Below are 20,894 nucleotides of genomic sequence, written 5' to 3'. Positions count from 1 at the left end.
AAACATTAGACAACTGATTTAGACATCTTTACTGCGCAAACACCACACATTTCTGAAAGGAGGAAGTGCTTTCACAAAAAGACAATCTTCATATTTCTGCTTTGGAATGCCTTGCCCATAGACTTCCATTGTAAGAGTGTTGCTAAAAGGTTTTGTTTGTCTTAAACAGAAGGAAATTATTTCCTGTGGTAATCAACACCAGGTCACAGATGCTGTCAACAAAGCTGAACTTTCCGTTAAATATGTGTATTAAAACCCATGTACAATACAAGTTTCATTCATTAGTTGGCCCTGATAATTACAGTAAAATAACACTACGGCCAAAAACATAATAAAACCTCAAATGACATACACACAAGCTAATTAGTTCCTTTAGAGAAGTTGTACAAATAAGGCAGATAAGAAGAACACACACACACAAAAAAGATTTCAAAAATTCCAAACAAGCTTTGAAAAATCAAGTTAAGACTTGCCGTCTCACTCATGAGTCTGTTCCTGTCTAGCTTAACATATCTCTGAAAATATTATGTTCACTTCATCCTCTGGTATACTAAACATTCATACTGCCCTATTCCTGCCTTGTTGCACAATTGTGATGGGAATAACTTCCTGGAAAAATGTGCAACAATTCCAGAGCACAGACTTACAAGCAGGTTTTGTTTGGAAAAGCATACAACCATGAAATGATTATTAATGGTTATTATTTCTGTTGTACATGATATTTATACTGTGCTCAGTATGCTAATCTTCTGTATGCATGAAATAATATTTCTGAGATGATAACTGATCACTGCTCAATTAAACATGCAATGTAATGAGGTCATGTGATTTAGATAGTCGTTGCATAATGTGCTCTTTTCAACATACTATTTTTTTAAAAACAGCAGTTAGTATACTTTACGTACAATGTATACTTTGTAGTATGAAATAAGAAGCAAACTTCTAAACTCACCCACAGTCCACGATAAATGTGTTTAAATTCAAATCAAACTTAAAGTCACAGTCACATGGCTGACAGCAGGATGACACGTCAATCCACTAGGCATTTCCACTGAGCCGTCCTTTATTTGCTTTCACACAAAAACAATATTTGGTTATGTACTCACTCAAATGTGGTCAACGATCTCTGCACCTATGACGCAACAATGTTTATTACTGTTTTGCCAGAGGCCATGAACAAACCTGAACCCTTCCGCACATCACACAGAGAAAAGTTACAGAAGCTTAAAAAGTTAAAGGTGCATAATTATTTTGATGTTAAAATACTATCTCTTATCCCAGCTTATACAGAGACAACTAAGTAAGCCATTTGAAGTTGATTCCCGCGAAAAGTTAAAATGATGTGGTGCTTTCAAAATGTGGCATAGCAACCCTAACATAATGCCCATCCACTTTTTGCATTAATTATTATCAACAAAGTAAAAATGCGTAAAAACAAAGTTTGGGAAACTTGCGGTCTTCTTCATTCCCATTTAAATGCCCTTTTATTGATAAAAATGGCATGCATGAAAACATCATGCCTAAAAAAACACTGTCGCATACATTTTGGTTTACCGCAAAATAAATCTGCCCTTAAGCCGTTTCCATACAGAAATGTGTGTATATCGCTATTTGTGTACCTTTCACCTCTCAGATGTCCCTAATTTTTTTTCTTCCAAAGGTTTGGTAAAATGGGGAGAGAATTGAGAAATTAATTGAAATTAGACAGCTTACTGTCATTTTAATTTCACAAATAAATGCAATCAGAAGACGAGGAATTGCAATTAAACAGGACTGATAGGACTGTAATATTGGTTCTGATGTTGCGCCTATTGCTGGTTCCAATCCGAATGCGATTCATAATGGCCCTGTTCAAGCTGGAATCCTGCACTAAGTAGTGAGGAAAACTTTCAGTCTTAGTATAAGGACCATCCATCAATGTGTATATGCTGTGTGCACAACTATTAAAGAAAAACCGTGGTGTTATATTAGGGTTTACATATGATACATTCCAGATATTCAATGGGCTATTTCGAAAAAACATCTAATCTGAAGCATTGCCATCACAACTACATTATGTCCCGCACATTTGTCCAGCAACTTGTAACGACCAACTGAACTTGATTGTCATCTAAAATACATTTTTACATCATAATGCAATTTACATTTTCTGAAGAAGCTCAGCAAATGAAATCTGAGATAAAGAGGGTTAGATTTAAAATATTTAAACATTTTAAAACGTTCAAAATCTAGTTTTCTGAAAGTGAACAGCATTGGACAAAAGAGCAGAACATTCTGAGAATGTCATTCAGCCGACTGTATTCATCTACAGAACAGGGTAAGGCTAATTTAATTTTGTGTAAAGAAAAGGCATGTATAGGCCTAACAATATAATTTTTTTCGTTAGGTGATTATTTTATTTAATGCTTTATTCCTTTGGTAATTTATTTAATTTCATACAGGGAATTTTGACACCATGTTTTAAGCTAAACAATAATGTTATAGAATTTGGTTATATGTTAGTATTCCAAAAAGCACACTGATGCTTTTATCCTAGTATTGTGTATTTATTTTTTATTTATTTTTAATTTAGAAATTATGTTTTCTGTATTATGGGCTAATTCCGTGACTGCCGTCTATTATTTTGAATGGTGTGGAAAGCAACTTTAATAAATAAACGAATGGCTACAGCAAATTAATTAATCGCAAACAGGGACCATTAATTTGTTCTCTGTGCACTTGTCGATGTGCATGATACGAGATATTTGTGTTGGCACTCCTGGAGTGTCATTATGTCACATACAATAAATTGGCTTTCAAGGATGTATACTGTCGTCATGTTTAACACAGGCTGACGATTGGGGTAAACTCTGTCATGTGACACTATAAAATTTAACTTTTTTAGAAAAATCCTTGGATGGAAATGTAATTACTGGCTTAACTAATGCTGTGAGTTTTCGATAGGAAAATATATTTGTTGGCCCAGTAGAAAGCATGGGGATTATTCAGGGAAACCTGTTTAAAAACATCCATTATGCTGGCTTGAAAAAGACGGGCTATTCTACAAACATGGTTCAGGGTTTTTTCAAAATCCCTGAACCCAGACTAAAATTTCTTACACTAACTTCTGGAACTTTTAAGCTACATCCACCAAACTTGGTACAGACCTTCAGACTGTTCAAACTGTATTTTCTAACTGATCAGACTTAAAGTTTTCACACAATGGACAATCAAAAATGGCAAAAATCCCAAAGACTTACATTGACAGAATGTTCAAATGGGCCTACGATATGCTCCTTAATTCAAACTCCAACTGTCAAAAATTTTAAATGTAAACAAACCTACAAAAGGCCTTTGATCTGATTTAAGTCTCTCTCTCTCTATCTATCAATCTGATGATTTATCTGACTATGTGACAATCTGGCTGACTATCTAGCTTGCTAGCGGCTGTTTGTCTGGATTCAAACGTCAAACTTTCAGACAAGGCCTTATCAAGTCTACATCAAAGTCTGTCTTGACAAACTTTACCTATATAGTTATTTTTGCTATTCCATTTGGTGATACTAGTAGCACAAAAATGATAAACTACCTACAATAAAAAAGACCTGCATAGCCTGAGGGCACAACATAACACACAGTCTCTTGTATAGTTCACCAATCACAAACGTACATAACTCTTGCCTAAAAAAAGGTCTGTTGAGGTGATATTGCCTGGAACCTGAGTTTTCACTGGGCCCTCATTCATAATTCCCTGAAATAGCACCAAACTGCTGCGTCATTAAACTGAATATGACTCTGTGAAATACGACATAAGTCAAATAGTGGCAACTTCATTCACTGAAAAGGCCCCACCTTAACAGTAGGTCTCTTCATAGGCATTGCATCATGTTCTATAGAGGTCTTATTTTGGTATAGAAGCACCATTCATTTTTCACAGTCACACACACACTGGAGACATTCTCTTTAGTGAGTACTGGTATATTTAGTCACTGGGGAAGCTCCATAAACACTTGGCCCTTCAGGGTTAGAGGCTGGGGGTCAGAGAGAGAGTGAAAGTTTTATCCCAGAATCATGACCAAGGGCCGGTTGCATAAACATAGCCATTAACTTAAGACTGCATCTAACAATTAGTTTGACTAGCTAAAGACGCCATAGAAAGCCTGTTGCATAAAACAAGCTCACAGTTGTCTTTAGTAAGACAGTCTAATTTGCACTGCATTGTGGGAAAATTAAGACACTGAACAGCTTTAAAACAAAATGGCCGAGAGTGGACATTCAATACAGTTTTCATTCACTAAAAAACATATTTGCTTATTAGAGGACTACAGTGCTTCAAAATGTATTCTAATGAACAAATTTAGAGATTTTAATCCAAATAATAAAAACACGTAATTTTGTTACCATTGTTGAAGTCACAGTCTTCTACAGAGTTTCAACTCAAGTCCCCCACTGGCTCAGCTGACAGTTATTTTCCATGGCAACATAGAATGTAAACAAAAGTTAGCCTATTAAGACCAACATTTTAGACGACTAAATAATAAGACTAGTCTAAAACAGGTTTATGCCCTTGGGGGGCATTCAGCACACTGGAGTCTAGACATCCACTCTGTTGTGTCAATTCCTACATCTAATTGTCTTATTTATGGATGCTGTAATCGTTCTTATTTTCAAATATTTTGAATAATTTTTTTATAAAATTGTCCTGTGGTATCTGGCACCAAGACATTAGCAACCGATCCTTCAAGTTGCGAGGTGGAGCCACCATAGATCAGACTTGTTTGTCCAGCATATCCTACAGATACTCAATCAGATTGAGATCTGGTGAATTTGGAGTCCAGAGCAACACCTTGAACTCTTTATCATGTTCCTCAAACCATTGCAGTGTGGCAGGGCACATTATCCTGCTGAAAGAGGCCACTACCATCCGGGAATCCCATCTACGAGTTTTAAATCAACAGAACTGACCTCCCTACCCGAAACCTTAAACCTAAACCTTACCAATAGTGTCATAAAATGCAAATGTGAGATGAAAAATAATTGCTGAAGCAACCCACATCATTTTGTGATGTTACTATGACACTTTTGGCTCAAGTATCAACTCACTTGCTCTCCAGGAGTCTTTTGCATCACAAGTGCAATGCTCATTTGAGCAATATGTTCATGCTTAAACAAGCTTGTCAATGTAGTTGATTATGTAACGCAAATGTCAAACTAAAATATAAGATCGTTTTGATTTGGTTTAATATTTTGATGACCTTTGATGGCCTAAAAAAGGTTTTTTTGCTGCTTGTTCGATTTACTTAATCAAAATGTTTACACAAAAAGTGTTTTGAAACTTTAAGAGCACTTGATGAAACTGGGCAGGAGATTTCCATTTCCCATCTTGTATTTACCACACAAAAAGTAACATCTACCCAGCCTGATCATACAAATTACAGTAACTACCATCTGAATAATGCAACCAAAAAGCCCCACATATGCTCATGTATGGGCAAGAAAACTGGGAAATGTGGTCTGGAGCAGAACCAAATGTGTGTTGAGGTGTGTCAGTTGCCACACGTGATCTAATGTGGTGAAGACAGGCTGAATAGCTTGCGAGGAGGATTTGAGGTGGTCAGTGAGAGAGTGTTAAATCGTATTATCTCTAATGCTGTGAAGAGCACACAAACCTGAGCCGTTCCCCAAATCCTTGTCCGTCACCATACCCCACCCCCCACACCTCAATAGCAACCTCAACTTGCCTAAGCATTATCACAGAATGCAACCTTTTTTAAACAACTAGGTGAGACATTTGTGCAACAGTAGATTTGAACATTCCATTACTTGCCTGAAACATGAAACTTTAAGAGCACTTGTATGCATTTTATGGCGCATTTTAAACCATCACTATGGCAACTGAATGGAAACTTCACACCTACCTTTCAGAACTTTTTGTAAATATAGCTAGAATGTGCTTTGCCTGTTAACACCTACAAAGCATTTTATGCATTGCTTCTAAATTGTGCTGTCATTTTGCTTTGTATTCAAAGTGCTGAGAACAAAAGTATTTACAAAGAATGAAGATGGATGGATGTCTTGTCACACGTTTTTTTATATGCTTTCAGAGGTTGCTTTACAAATAATCATTACACATCAATTTGAGGGAATGGGAAGGTTCAAATGTTTTATATGAAAAGTCAAAAGTTTAACGCATCTAAAACGTCATTGTTATTGTTCAGTTAAACATTCAGTATCAGTCTGATTGACTCCATTTTGAAAACAATTTAGTTGATTTTATGTTTTCTTGATTTAATGTCTCAAGTTACATGTACTTTTTTCAGAATTTTCTGTTAGGTGGACATATTTCTCATGACAAATATTAAAGCTATAAACACGTTTTTAAATATATAGAGTTAAAAAAATGATACTGTGCTTTAGAATGGATATCTATATATTTTTAGTTGGGCCACAACTCCAAAGAATTTTTCCATCTGGCCCACTTGTTGATAAAGTTGAATAGCCATGATCTATATGTACTGTAAGTATTTACCAAATTATGCATTTTATAGCCTATATATTCACTAGATGAAGGGTTTTGTATATATGTTTCACCAGATGAGGTTTTATAAGAAATAAGGTTTATTATTTTTCACACGATATGATGCTGAAATCAAGATGTATGTGCTGACGGGGCACGTTTCCATATAGTTGCATTTGTCTTTGCTTACCCTCACTTTAATTTAGAACATGATCTAATAATAAGTTTTGAAATTGCATTAAAATGTGCATAAAAATATGGATGAATATGGTCAATGATGAAACATTTAGATACAGCAAATCCTCATCAGGTTACAGTGATTGTTTTTATTTCACCTCTAGAAGCCGGTTTAACAGTAGAATCCTCCAGATCATTAAAAAATATATAGTTATAGATTTGTGCAGACCACCGATAGTTCCAAAAAGCAACTATCAGCACAGATTCACCTGTAATACTGATTTATCTGTATTATATCGGTATTACCGATTAATCAGCGCCGATAGTTGCTTTTTGGGACTATCGGTTAGCTTTTGGTTATCTCTAGATTTCTGTGTATGTGATCCTAAATTAAATGACCCTTAAAACTTCAAAATCTCTGTCGATGTTTCTACACTATTTTCAGGGTTCGCACAAGGTCTTCTAAGTGCTTAAAATGCTTGCACTTAGCTTTTAGAAATGTAATTACTGGATTACCTGGGACATCTCCTTGTTATGTTGAAAAGTGCTTAAAAGTGCTTGAAATTAAAATGGAATATTTCTTCTGTGTAATGTGTGTGCAAGGATGTGATCCATGCACTCCACATTTATTGAATAATGTGTCTTCTAATAACTTTTCTGTTCTTTACAGCCAGTTATTAATCAAAAAAGTAAAAAGAAACATTCAGAAAGAACCAAACAACTCCTGTCCTGTTAATGTGCGCTCAACCAAAACACTTCCGTGAGATACTTCCTGAACTGCCACCATCCTTAAAGAGACAGTCCCGTTTTAGAACATGTACATATTTTTTCCCCTCGCAAAAAATATGTCCCTGCTACTGATAAATCCTGTCCCTTGCATGTTATAAAGGAGTGTTGATTGCAACCTGTCATGTTTTATCGAAAATATTCTGAATGCAGCCAACTGTTTTTGAAGGTTTATTTGTTTGTGATCTTTTCTCTTAGAGAAAGGTATTTGAGGAACTCTTTTTATTTGAACTTTGAACATTTATATTGTGTATTAGTTAACTTTATTCTGATGAGAAATTATAATTTGCATTTTGCTAAAAATAAATTCTAAGAAATAAAACCTTTCTGTCACTCTCTGTCTTTTAAGCGTTGTTTTATCAAATAAATATTATATGAAATCTTGAACTTCATATCGTACATCGAATCACATTTTGAAATAACCATATCGTCACACCCTTATTAACAACACAGTGCAGGCAAAGTAAATGGAGCAAGACGTCATCATTGAGGAAGGGCATCAGCTTCTACTGTTTAACAAGCTCTCTTTCTCTTTACTTTTCTCATTGAGTTAATGTAAGCCAGTTCCTCTCTCTGACCTGTTTTTAGTGGAATACACGTTCCCTGTGCTGAGTGGTACATTCTGTACAAGAAGCAAGTTAGATAAGTGAGTTAAAAATGGGCATTCCACACATTTCTGTGGAGGTAATAATTAATATGAGCTTCATGGCTGTCCTGGCAAGCATGTTGAGATAAGACCATGAGAAAGAGATTTATTCAACACAAAATAAGGCAGCTGCTTTGGAATAAACATGGACAAATGAATTCTGAGACCTTAGGCAGGGCAGTGAAGCATTATATAATCACAGCTTGTGCAGAAACATTGTTGATCCTCAGAAATGACACCTCAGTCTGTTTCACAAACATTACATTGGTTTTCTAAGAAATCAGCACTCTCGCTATGTCAGAGTATTACTGTTTAAACAGGTCACGACATCATCTTGGATTATTATTAAAGGAATGTACTGGTTTAAAAACAGTTAAGCTCTACTGACAGCATCCGAGACAAGTTGTCAATTACTACAGAAAATAATTTGACGTTTACAGTTATGGACTTACAATGGAAGTCTATTGGACAAGGAGGGTTTAATAGCAGAAATGAGAAGCTTGTGTTTTGGGTAAAGCACTTATATAAATTCTTCTGCATCAATATTATAATTTGTATTCCGTACAAACAATTATTCAAGCTGTTAATTTGTTATTTTAGCGATGGGACTACTGGTAGGCAAATTACTCCTGGTTGGTAACATTTTACCACAAGGTTTTATTTATTAACATTAGTTAACAAAATGAGGTAATATGAACTAACAGTGAACAATACATTAACAGCATTTAGTAATCTTAGTTAATGTTAATTTCAACATATTGTAATACATTTTTAAAATCAATAGGTGTATAGGTTAAGGCTTGTTAATTCACAATGAACTAACATGAACTAAAAATTAACAATTGCATTTTTTATTAAATAACATTAACAAAGATTAATAAATGCTGTAAATATTATATTGTTAATTATTAGTTCATGATACTTAATGCATTAACTAATGTAAACAAATGGACCCTTATTGTAGTGTTACCATTATTATTTGATGAATTTCCCCATAGAGTTCTATTATAAGTGCATTACTGGTGTGACATTTGTTTGTTTTTATAAACTAAGAGATTAGTCAAAATTATAGTTTTTTTTATGTATTTTAATTCATTTGAAATATTTTAATAATATAACCATTCAAATATACATACATTCAGTGGTAATTGACTGTATGTCACAGATGCTGTCAATAGAGCTTAACTTGCATTGAACTCAGAACATTCCTTTAATTATAACAGTTCAAGGTTTTCAGAGTTAAACCTTGTCAGTGGTCTCTGAACACACAGTATTAAAGAATTAAGCTGGTGCAATGCATTTCAATTGCAAACAAGCTTCCCAAAGGCTACAAATAGTCTCACTTCACAACTTTCTTGACAGTAAACAGAATGGAAGTTAATCAGCCGGACCATAATAGGTTTGTATGCTGAGAGGAACTTTTATGATGCAGAGAGAAAGAGAGACAGAGAGACACAGCCTTCTGTGAGGCAGAGAGAGTTTACTGTCACACCGAGACAGTATTTTAAGAAAAAACACCCCGCCCTTCTTATTTATTTGAAGTACAAACACTAGAGAGAAGCTTCTTTCACACAATGAAATGTAACTACATGAAATAAATATATTCACCTGAGTAAAACTTGCTGCCGCTGCCCTCTGCTTTTGTTCCAGTCATGCATGTATCTCTGATTTCCTCTTTTCACTGAGGAAAGAGTTGATCCAAATGACCCCTCTGCAGTTAAAGCATCTCGGCTCTCACTCCCATGGGCCTGCTACCAGACTACAGCCTGGAAAACCCCTGGGAATGTCTCTAGTTACTCTCTCCTTCCACCAAAGCACTGATCTCCCCTTGTTGCCTTTTGTAAAGAAAGCGCGCCATACTATGAGGCCGGTGTGGAAGAACCTGTTCTCCTTGCTTTGTGACAAATGTGAAGGACAGCACTTTTGCCATGGGCAGCGATATTGAATGCTGATAATGCTAAGCTGACTAGCTGTTTAAATGCGGAAATAACTGTATTTGTTTAAAACCACAGAATTCAATGCTGTTTTGATGGAGAAGTTCAGTGGCTCACCGCAGGACACGGTGTCGTGTGGGAAACAGGTTGTGTTGTCATCTTGCAATGTGTCTAAACAATAGGCTTAGTATTGCACGCCTCACTTGGCAGCCTTGGTGAGCTCTCTGCACAATCAAATTACATCATCCCGGTGAGAGATATTTGAATAAGTGTGGGATAGTTCTATATGAGAATTTTGGAAAGCACGTTTCTCTAACCATCCACATGAGTACAGATAAATTATTTTTACTCATATTTACACTTTGAATCAGTTATCGATTCTTTAATCAATATATAAGACCTTTTTACTACAAATTCTCCCCCCTGCCCAATAGGTGGTGATATCCACAAATAATGCAAATCACAAAAAACAAAAGAAGATGCATCTGTAGGTGAAAGTGGAGATTTATAGTAGAAAGATAACTTAAATATTGATCTGTGTTTCACCCACACTTATCATATCTCTTATAAAGATATGGATTTAAACACTGGAGTCTTATGGATTACTTTTATGCTGCACTTATGTGCTTTTTGGGCCTTCAAAGTTCTGGCCACCATTCACTTGCATTGTATGGACCTAAAGAGCTGAGATATTCTTCTAAAAATATTCATTTGTGTTCAGCAGAAGAAAGAAAGTCATACACATCTGGGATGGCATGAGGGTGAGTAAATGAAGTACTGTTTGCATACATTACTCAACTTTTTATGTTACACCAATTCATTCTAAACAGAGAAATGTGTAGCATTTTAGACAATAAAAATATTAACAACAACAACAACAACAACATAATAATAATAATAATTATTATTATTCTAAATATGATTGATATTAGTATTGTTATTATTATTAATTATTTTAATATTAATACATCATTCAATAATATTATTAAATATATTCATAATGCATATAAGGCTTAATAATTATTAACATGATTTCATGAATAATATTATTTGACATATTCCATCTTAAAAATAATGGGCAAAATTAAAAAACAATATCAGTTGATCTCAACACATGACCATGAGATCAACGGTTACAGGCGCCAGAAAGGGCCTTACACACCTCTGGAATGCTTCAGCTGATTTTGTGATACACTTTAACCGAAGTACAGTACGTCACTCTTGGCCCGAGATCAACCAGACAAACATTCTTACTGGGAGGGAAATATTTGAAAAGGCCATATTTACATGGGGGTTATTTCACTGACAGTCTAAAGTAAGATCAAAAAGAACATAAATAACTACTTATGGAAGAAGTAGACTTTATAATGAGCGAACGTATCTTTTCCTCAGTGTTGATTCTTAAATACAGTGTTGCATATTCTTTCCACTCCAAGCAAGTCAGTGTAAAAGATTCCATAAATTCAACAATGAGAAAGCTTCCCATGGATAAGAGAGGAGCTGAGAAGGAGTTGCGGAACAGAGCAGAACAAGAGAGGAGTGTAGTAAGGGTAGACAAGTCTAAGCCTGCTCTCTGTTATCTATCAGACTCTTGATGAAAGACAGCTGACCTGTTTCCTCAACCTGAGTCCACCTTAAAACAGTGTGGTGGAATTTCTCAAGGGTTCTTCAGAAGAAACTTTATCTTGGAAAGCTATGAAGAAAAGACTGAAATAATGCGGAAACAAAAAAGCACAAATGTAAATAAAATTTTAGTTGATCTCGGAGTTTAAAGAAATATATAAAAAAATAAACATAAAATACCACATAGCAATGTAATATATATATATATATATATATATATATATATATATATATATATATATATATATATATATATATTTACAGAATGATGAGCCAAAACATTATGATCACCTCTCTAATATGCTGTTGGTCCTCCACATGCCGCCAAAACAGCACCAACCCGCCAAGGCATGGACTCTATAAGACCCCTGAAGCAGCAGATCCTTCAAGTCCTGTAAGTTGCGAGGTGGATTCGCCATGGATTGGACTATTTGGTCCATCACATCCCATAGCTGCTCAATCGGATTGATATCTGGGAATATGGAGGCCAAGGCAACATCTTGAACTTTCATCATGTTCCCCAAACCATTCCCAGGGCAAAGAACAGAAAAGGCTGCAGTGGGCCTACCATTTTTGTACCTCAGCAGAAATCCAGATTTATCAGACCATTTTCCCATTCATCTACAGTCCAGTTTTGGTGAGCCTATAACCACTTCAGCCTTAGTTTTCTTTTCTAAACTGACAGTAGTGGTACCCAGAAGGGTCTTCTGCTGCTGTAGCCCATCCGCCTCAATGTTCGACGTGTTGTGTGTTCAGAAATGCTTTTCAGCATAGAACTGTTGTAATAAGTAATTATTTGGGTTACTGTCACCTTCCTGTCAGCGAGTCTGGCCATTATCCTCTGGCCTCTGTCATTAACAAGCCATCTTTGCACACAGAACTGCCGCTCGCTGGACATTTATTTCCCCGCACCATTCTCTTTGCACTCTAGAGCAAAGGTGCCCAAACATTTTCCTATGAAGGGCCAAAAATAAAACTTGATCGAGGGCAGTGAGCCAAAAGTAAACGTTGCATATATCAAACTGTATTATTTTTTACATTAAATATTAATATTGCAAAACACACAGAACTCTAAAATTAAAGTCATCAAGTATCCTATACTTGCACAATGCACATAATTGATTTCAACATAATTTTTATGTATGTTGTGTCTCTTTCTCATTTGTAGGTCACTTTGAATAATGTGTCAGCTCAAAATGTAAGCGTCTCTTAAAACAAGGTTACTGTCTCTTTAAGAACAGCGCATCTCCACACATTGAACACATGGTAGTTCTGTGCAGTTTTGCTGAGTTTTAGAGAGATGAAGATACAATGGCATGACGTAATACTATTAAGTAGGATATTTGTGACAAAGAAGATATTAAAGATAGTTCTTCTCACAGACCTGGATTTCACTCAGTATTACAATTTATTGGGACTGCCAAATGTAAAAGGATTTTTTAATTAAGCAATGCTGTAAAATGTTTTTGCGTAGTTAATGCATTTAGCCTACTTACTTTTATTTATTTATTTTTGTGTGTGATTTTCTCCCCTTTTCTCCCCATTTTGGAATGCCCAATTCCCAATGCGCTCTAAATCCTCGTGGTGGTGTAGGGACTCGCCTCAATCCGGGTGGCGGAGGATGAATCTCAGTTGCCTCCGCATATGAGACTGTGCATCTTATCACATGGCTTGTTGAGCGCGTTACCACGGAGACATAGCATGTGTGGAGGCTTCACGCTATTCTAAGTGGCATCCATGCACAACTCCACATGTCCCACCGATAACCATATTAAAATGACCACGAGGAGGTTACCCTATGTGACTCTACACTTATAGCAACTGGACCAATTTGGTTGCTTAGGAGACCTGGCTGGAGGCACTCAGCACACTCTGGATTCAAACTCACGAACTCCAGGCGTGGTAGTCAGCATCTTTACTCGTTGAGCTACCCAGGCCCCCCTATTTACATTTATTTGACATTAAAACTGTTTTCCTGTTGTGATATCAAAAACTAAGGAGCACATTTCTGCAAATTAAAAAATGGAGAGGCCTATTAATTTAGTTGACTCCAAAATATGATTATGATTAAGAACCTGCCGAAATATGGCATTGTATCTTATGGTTATTAAAAAACTTGCAGCTATATGTTTTTAGGCAGATCATTGCAAGTAAATGAGATTTCCTCACTTTTGACACACGAATTACAGTATGATGCACACAGATTGATTGAGCAAACCTTTAGACAGCACTTATTTAAAGGTCATTAAAGTTTGCAGATACATTTAAAAAAAATTGTATAACTTATACTCTACTTTTCAAATAAGCTATTGTTTTTTTAATGCAAAAATAAAGCAAAAAATGTTTATACAAAAAGATTAATTAAAAACGAAGAGCTGCATCAATGCCATATTTCTTTTTCTTTTTTTCATCCCTCCTGTCATCTATGTCAAGGCGGGCCAAATCAAAGGTGATCATTGGCCAACTTTGACCAGCAGGCACCTCTGCACTAGAGACTGTTGTGCATGAAAATCCCAGGAGATCAGCTGTTACAGAAATACTCACACCAGCCCGTCTGGCACCAACAATCATGCCACAGTCTAAGTCACTGAGATCACATTTTCCACCCAATTATGATGGTTGATGTGAAAATTAACTGAAGCTCCTGACCCATATCTGAATGATTTTGTACATTACACTGCTGCCTCCACACATGACGCTTGAAATTGAGGCCAAACAGTTCAATCTTCGATTCATCAGACCAGAGAATCTTGTTTCTCACAGACTGAGGGACCTTTAAGTGCATTTTTATGTGTCATGCACTGAGGAGAGGCTTCCGTCTGTCCACTCTGCCATAAAGCCCAGATCAGTGGAGTGTTGCAGTGTTGTTGTCCTTCTGCAAGTTTATCCCATCTCCACACCTGATCTCTGGAGCTCAACCAGAGTGACCATCATGTTCTTGGTCACTTCTCTTACCAAGGCACTTCTTCCCCGATTGCTCGTTTGGCCAGGTGGCCAGCTCTAGGAAGAGTCCTGGTTGTTCCAAACTTCTTCAATTTAAGAATTATGGAGGCCACTGTGGAAACCTTCAATGCAGCCAACATTTTCCTTTGACCTCATGACTTGGTTTTTGCTCTGATATGCATTTTCAGCTGTGAGACCTAATATAGACACGTGTGTGCCTCTCCAAATCATGTCAAATCAATTGAATCCACAGGTGTTCTCCAATCAAAGTGTACAAGCATCTCAAAGATGATCCAGAGAAATGTGATGCACCTGAGCTAAATTTCAAGTGTCATAGCAAAGGGTCTGAATACTTATGTCAATGTGATATTTCAGTTTTTTCTTTTTAATACATTTGCAAATATATACAAAATCTGGCGTATGGAGTCTAGATTGATGTGAAAAAAAAGCATTTTAGCATAAGGCTGCAACATCACAAAATGTCATTACAAAAAAGGGGTCTGAATACTTTCTGAAAGCTGTATATATAACTTATGTTTTGTTTAATTATTTGAGATATAATTTATGTCTGTAGAACAGTGGTGGGCAATGCACTGAAGTATACAGTAATACAGTAGGTTTAGGGGTTTGTTCACATAGTGGTTAGGGGGTTTCATAGCAACAACACTACTAAATAAAACTAATTATAACATTTGATTGATGAAACTGTTTGCAAAGTATCAGGACAACAGAAGAAAATATATGTCTATGAATAAAGTTCCCAATTTAGTATATAACTACAAACTAAATTAAAAAGAATCGAAAACTAAGCTGAAGCTCTCCTCTGCTTGCTCTAAACTAGCATCACCTGAACATCTAAAGATCTCGATCCATAGAACAACCTTGTAAAATTCTGGAGAGCAGCCATTAGTTGGCTATAAAAAGAAACAATAAGAGCAGGTGTTTAACTCCTACTCCTACTCTTCTGTAATACAGCACAACAGTGAAGAGCTGAAAATCTTCAAACTGAGCACACATAGGGCGAATTCCAATCGAAAGTGATCATCCCTATGCCCTATTCACTACGAAAGACAGAGCTCTTGATGTGGGCACTTTGAAGGGAGCATGGCATCACAGTTTAAATAAAGTCTTCACGAAAAGTCTTGTGAAAGGGCCCTTTGTGAAATAATTAACTTTCTTACTTTTGTTTGGAACAACATTTCGAGTGGTGTCCTCTTCCCAAAGTGCCCTTCAAGGGCGCATAAATGCCATTTGGTTAACGCCCATACTGTTAATCCTCACTTTCAGGGAAGACTTAAATTACAACCTGTTTAATGCAATGAGAACATATGACCGATACAAAGTACTGGAATCGATATCACCTTTTTTATTGCTTATGATTTGTTGGAAACTTGACAAGGAAGAAATGAACATATCAACTAAATGTCACGGCTAAAATGGAACTAATTATTAATTACTTCCTCGTTATTACTACAGTGTTTTCACCATAAAGCAACTTACAGTAGCCTACACTAAATGCAAGAAAATCACAGTGAATCAACCTGGGGTTAAAATGGTAAAAAAGGCCACATTTTGACCAATAACTCTTCATTTCCTAGGACTACAACACTACAACCTTGCAGGAGCAGTCCAAATGAATAACTATTAGATTACCACTATCCCAAACTAGCACATCACCTTAACTAAACTGTTTCAGGGTCATGCTGTAAAGATATTTGAGGCACCATTTAGAGTTCCTCACACCAGCTGAACCCTCTGGAAATCCTCCAGACACCCTATGAAAAAAGCGTCTAAAATATCCTATATACTGTATGTACTCATGAAACTTTAAAATATATTTAAAATGCATTGAAGCCTTTCCCATATGATAGGGTTACTGAACGAACCGGTGACAGTCCATAGATTTCTTTCTTGCAGGAACTAAAAGTACACTTAAAAAAATAGCTCTTTGGCTAAACTTATTCAGTCAACTATAGTGGTTCCACATGTTTGAAATAAGTTTTCTTTACTTAAATTTACTATGTAATCTCAACACAAACACTTTGTGAAGAAAGAACCTATCTAAATTGGGTAAACCCAACAGAATTAGCTGTGTCTGTGTAACTAAAAAAATATATTTTATTTCTTTATTTATTAACTAGTGAAAGTGAATGTTATCCTGCTAAATATATGTTGGTTGGAAGCACTACAGAGTGTAGTTTAGTAAATATGTTTTGGTTTACACAGCAATTACTCAATGAAGCGTGCAATCAATTTCACGTGACATCTACCTGTCCTCGTCGTTAGTTCAAGCTCCACTTTTCACCATAATGGAAACCCCCAAAACACCAACATAACAGAAACTCTTCTAAATATCAACATAACAAAACATTAAACACTAACAAGTATCCCCTTTATATTCATCTTGCAAAATATACACATAAAATATCACTTAATTTTAAATGTACTCTCCCTTTACAGTTCCATGCAAAGCACACTGCAAAATGGAAATCCCTTGCCCAGTTTCAATGCTACACCAACAACAAAAAAGGTATTTGTGTAGTCCCAACACAAATGGATAAAAGAAACTTCCATTTTACAACTTTATATTGATAGAACACAATGAAATCAAGATATGATCAAATGTTCTAGAATTGTGTTGCTTTAGTTCATTTTAATTAAGTAAATTTAACAAGCAGCAACATCCTGAAACTGAAAGGGTGTCTGGAGAATCTCCAGAGGGTTATAATGGTGTGGCAGCTAAGGAACCTCAAATGGTGCCTTGAGTATCTTTTCTGAAACCACATCTTTTGTGTATGCAACCTAGTGTACGATTCATTACCTCATTATGCCATTCCAACAGCAACAAACGCTATGACTGCATTCACCACTCTATTCAATACACAATAGACCCACATCCAAATGTTCTGTACTGTAACCTGATATAAACAATAGCTGTCAAGAACATTTTAAAGGGTTTTTACCATCCAATTTCAACAAAGCCTTGATTCTCTACGCCCAAATAAAGTTTATGGTCACCACCATGGTGTTAAAGTGGAAACAGAAAAATTTTCATACCAGCATAAGCCAGCTTGAAATTCATGCTGGTCTTAGCTAGTCTTTTGAGCCAGGATGACTGCATTGACAGAACGATTTTAAACTATGAGCCAAACCAAAACAGAGTTGTTAAAAGGGTCATGAAGTGCTATTTTTTTAAATATATATAATTGTATTATCTTTCCTGAGGTCCAAGGATAATGTAATAAATGTTTTTTGCACCAAATATTTTGTCACAATTAGTAATATAAGATCATTTCCACCCTGTTTTTGGCTCTCTGTCTGAAATGCTCTGAAATGCCCTAACGCCTCCTTGAAACTTCAACGTAAACGCCCCACTGTTATGATTGGCTAACATCATGCAACCCCTCGAATTCAGCAAACTCAATCAGAAGAGAATGAACACAAGCCCCTCAACATTATATATATAAAAAAACAGGACATAACGCTCATCCAACATATTGCATCTGAATATATCTCAAGCACAGCTGTTATCACTCAGCACCATAAACAATCAAACAGGCATGACATTTTACATAACTCATGAATGAAACGATTTACTTATGTTTTTACTGTGTTTTTAACTGCCCCATCCTTCAATAACAGTTTCTTTGCAAAGCTTGAATTGTATGATGTCCGGTTCAGAAGCGATCAAAGAAGACATGAGCCGAAAAAACACATAGTCCAGAGCAGTGAAACGACCACGCTCATCCATGCAACATCATCCTACACTGAGATGCACATCACTGGAAACACATCAAAACGTTCAAAGACGTCCATCTTAGTACATGTTTACATTCACTGATGAGCCAAAAAATTATGACCACTCACAGGCATTGAGATACATGGTAGCGGTCAAAGAGTCTGTGTAGTTCATGTTCATATACAAAATAAATTTTAAAAGTCCAGATGGGTCCCCTTTGGTGTTATGTTAGGAATAGTTAGCCACACAAGTCATCTCAAACTGAGTGCCAGAGGGCGGGTCCAAGGATGCTATGACGCATGTTGTGGGATGTGTAAATACAAATGAGCAATGTTTCGTGACATCATGAACAGACAGATTTCAAAATGAGATGTTTCAGCAGGGTGGCAACTGTAAATTCTCTTTTTAGACTGGGGAGGACGTTTGGAGTTCTAAAATGTATAGTATGTTTTTATAGTACAGTTGCCTCTTATATGTCTAAATATCACGGAAACTTTGATTCTCCATTTCATGACTCTATGTGCAAGAGCACAGTCTTTAATTGGCTTGTTAAGTTTTGATATCAAAGAATCACATCAATGTGTAGAAAGCTATGTGCCTAAAGGCAAACATAGTTCAGAATGATTTCTGGGCAAGAAGAATAAATTATAGTCATTGACTAAATTCAGTTACAGGATACTTTAATCATATTGCTCTTAATAGGTCTGAAAATCATCAAAAGATTGCCTTATGTTGCACGATAAGCAAAGACTTTGTATTTACTTTTTTCTCTTACATCCCAAGTTTTTAATTACAATGACAGACGCTTCTCTCAATGGATTAAAGGATCTAGTGAGTGTGTGTGACGTTGTCCAGAGAAAGAAAGTGGTCTAATCCTAATCCGGCACGAGACTTTCTCCTTAGTGTCAGATGAGTCACTGAGGTTCATAGGATATCAGGCCAGCCCGCAGAGGTGCAGATGAGAGATAACTCATCAGGATTATTGCAGCCCTGATTAGCTCATCTTCCCCGTGCATTTGAGTTAAAAGTGCTGGAATAAATATCACCTTCCATGAAGTGGTTTCTGCTTAGAATTGTTTGAAAACACAAGGAATAAATGAACATGTAAATTAATGGTCAATTGAGCATTCCTACAAGCCCACTGTCCCCACTAAGTCCTGTGGCTGGAGATATGTGCTCCCAAACAGGACCCTTCCGTGATTTGAAGTGTTTAAGGTAGGTGTTGAGTTGCCTAAAAAGGTCTACAGGATAGAAGTATAATTACTCGAAGTGACTGCATGCTAATGCCTGGTTTAAATGCTGAGCCAAAGCCCTGCAGGAACCAGCTTTAAATGTGTAGTTTCTGATAATGTTGATGTTTTAACTGCTTTCCTGATGCTTATGCCAAGTTATTCCTGCTAACAGTTGGTTTGTGTGTCTCCTCCAGGTCTTTTACAAACTTACCCTCTTAAAGGTGCACTCAGTAATTTTTCTTCATTAAAAATGCTTTAACCCTAAATAAATTAATAGCCCTTTTGAAAAATATGTTTAAAATTACGTACACTCACAAGACTCCAGTCATTTCAGTAGCCTAATAAAAGCCATTGTAGTTTGCATGCAGCTGGGCTGCCTCAAGGGGGCTGTCATCTTGAGATCACATGACCAGTCGCATACTACTCGGAAACCGCCGATTCGATTCCAATTTTGTTTTGATTTTATTCGATTCAATTCTATATCAATTAATATGGGTATATTTCAGTTATAAAGAAATGATCTCTAATTCTGTTAATTATACAGGGGATGAAATTTTTTTAAAATATATTTTTATCATTAGTTTTTAATTTACAAATCCATGTATTCCATCCATAAATATGTCTTGAAAATGCTTATATTATATTGCTATTAATATTATATATATATATATTTAGGCATGTAACAACATTTCACTATACGATACGATCCATAGCCTCACAATACGATACAATATGATATGAGCACCCACAAATGTTTCGCTCAAACGTATTGAAGGATTCGACATAAATGTCTTTTAAATCCTAAATGCCACAAAAATATCTGACATTGGCAACAAAAAGCAGAGCTTTAAGGAACTTAAACAACAGCACTGCATTTATTTAGTTTGATTGTTGAGAAAAACATATGAACTCACAATTTCCATGTTTATCTTGAGAAAATAAGCTCTCAAAAAGCTTTGTAGAAAATCTTGTCTTGTCTGAAAGCACGCTGCGAACAAGCTGAAGTTATTGTAGCAAAGTTAAAACTCCTTTCATTATTATTGAAATATGAATATATAAAATAAAAACTTGAGAGGAACCTGACCTCTTGTTTTATGATATTTGTACATAATCCAATTTTATTTAGTTTCACTTTAAATATAAACTACCACCACTGGCTTCTAACATGTGTGCAAGTGTTGTTCTCAAAGCTCTTTTACTTTTCAAATGTCTCATGCAGTCATTGGTTTCTTAAGTTGTTGGTTTTTGAATAAGCAGTTTTTTGATAGTTATGAATCATAACTTATGAGCGTCTTGCTGTGCATGTCACACTCGGTGT

General features: G+C 35.9%; 1 protein-coding gene across 3 annotated transcripts in view; it reads right to left on the bottom strand.

The window, feature by feature from the left end:
- The window catches only part of LOC127659952 (NEDD4-binding protein 3-A-like), a 41,878-nt gene that overhangs the window by 17,817 nt on the left and 3,167 nt on the right, over positions 1-20,894 (bottom strand). Inside the window, exon 1 of one of the 3 annotated variants that reach the window (XM_052149960.1) lies at positions 9,714-10,024. The exons of 1 other annotated variant lie outside the window; for it this stretch is intronic. The gene's annotated coding sequence lies outside the window, so the exon portion shown is untranslated. Of the gene's footprint in view, positions 1-952; positions 1,066-9,713; positions 10,025-20,894 lie in introns of those variants that run through there. One more of the 3 variants, XM_052149962.1, reaches the window with a different exon arrangement.

Source organism: Xyrauchen texanus, chromosome 19, assembly GCF_025860055.1.
Source record: "Xyrauchen texanus isolate HMW12.3.18 chromosome 19, RBS_HiC_50CHRs, whole genome shotgun sequence".
Lineage (NCBI taxonomy): Eukaryota > Metazoa > Chordata > Actinopteri > Cypriniformes > Catostomidae > Xyrauchen > Xyrauchen texanus.
The sequence above is the reverse complement of the archived record's forward strand: the minus strand, read 5'-3'. Positions and strand labels throughout refer to the sequence as shown.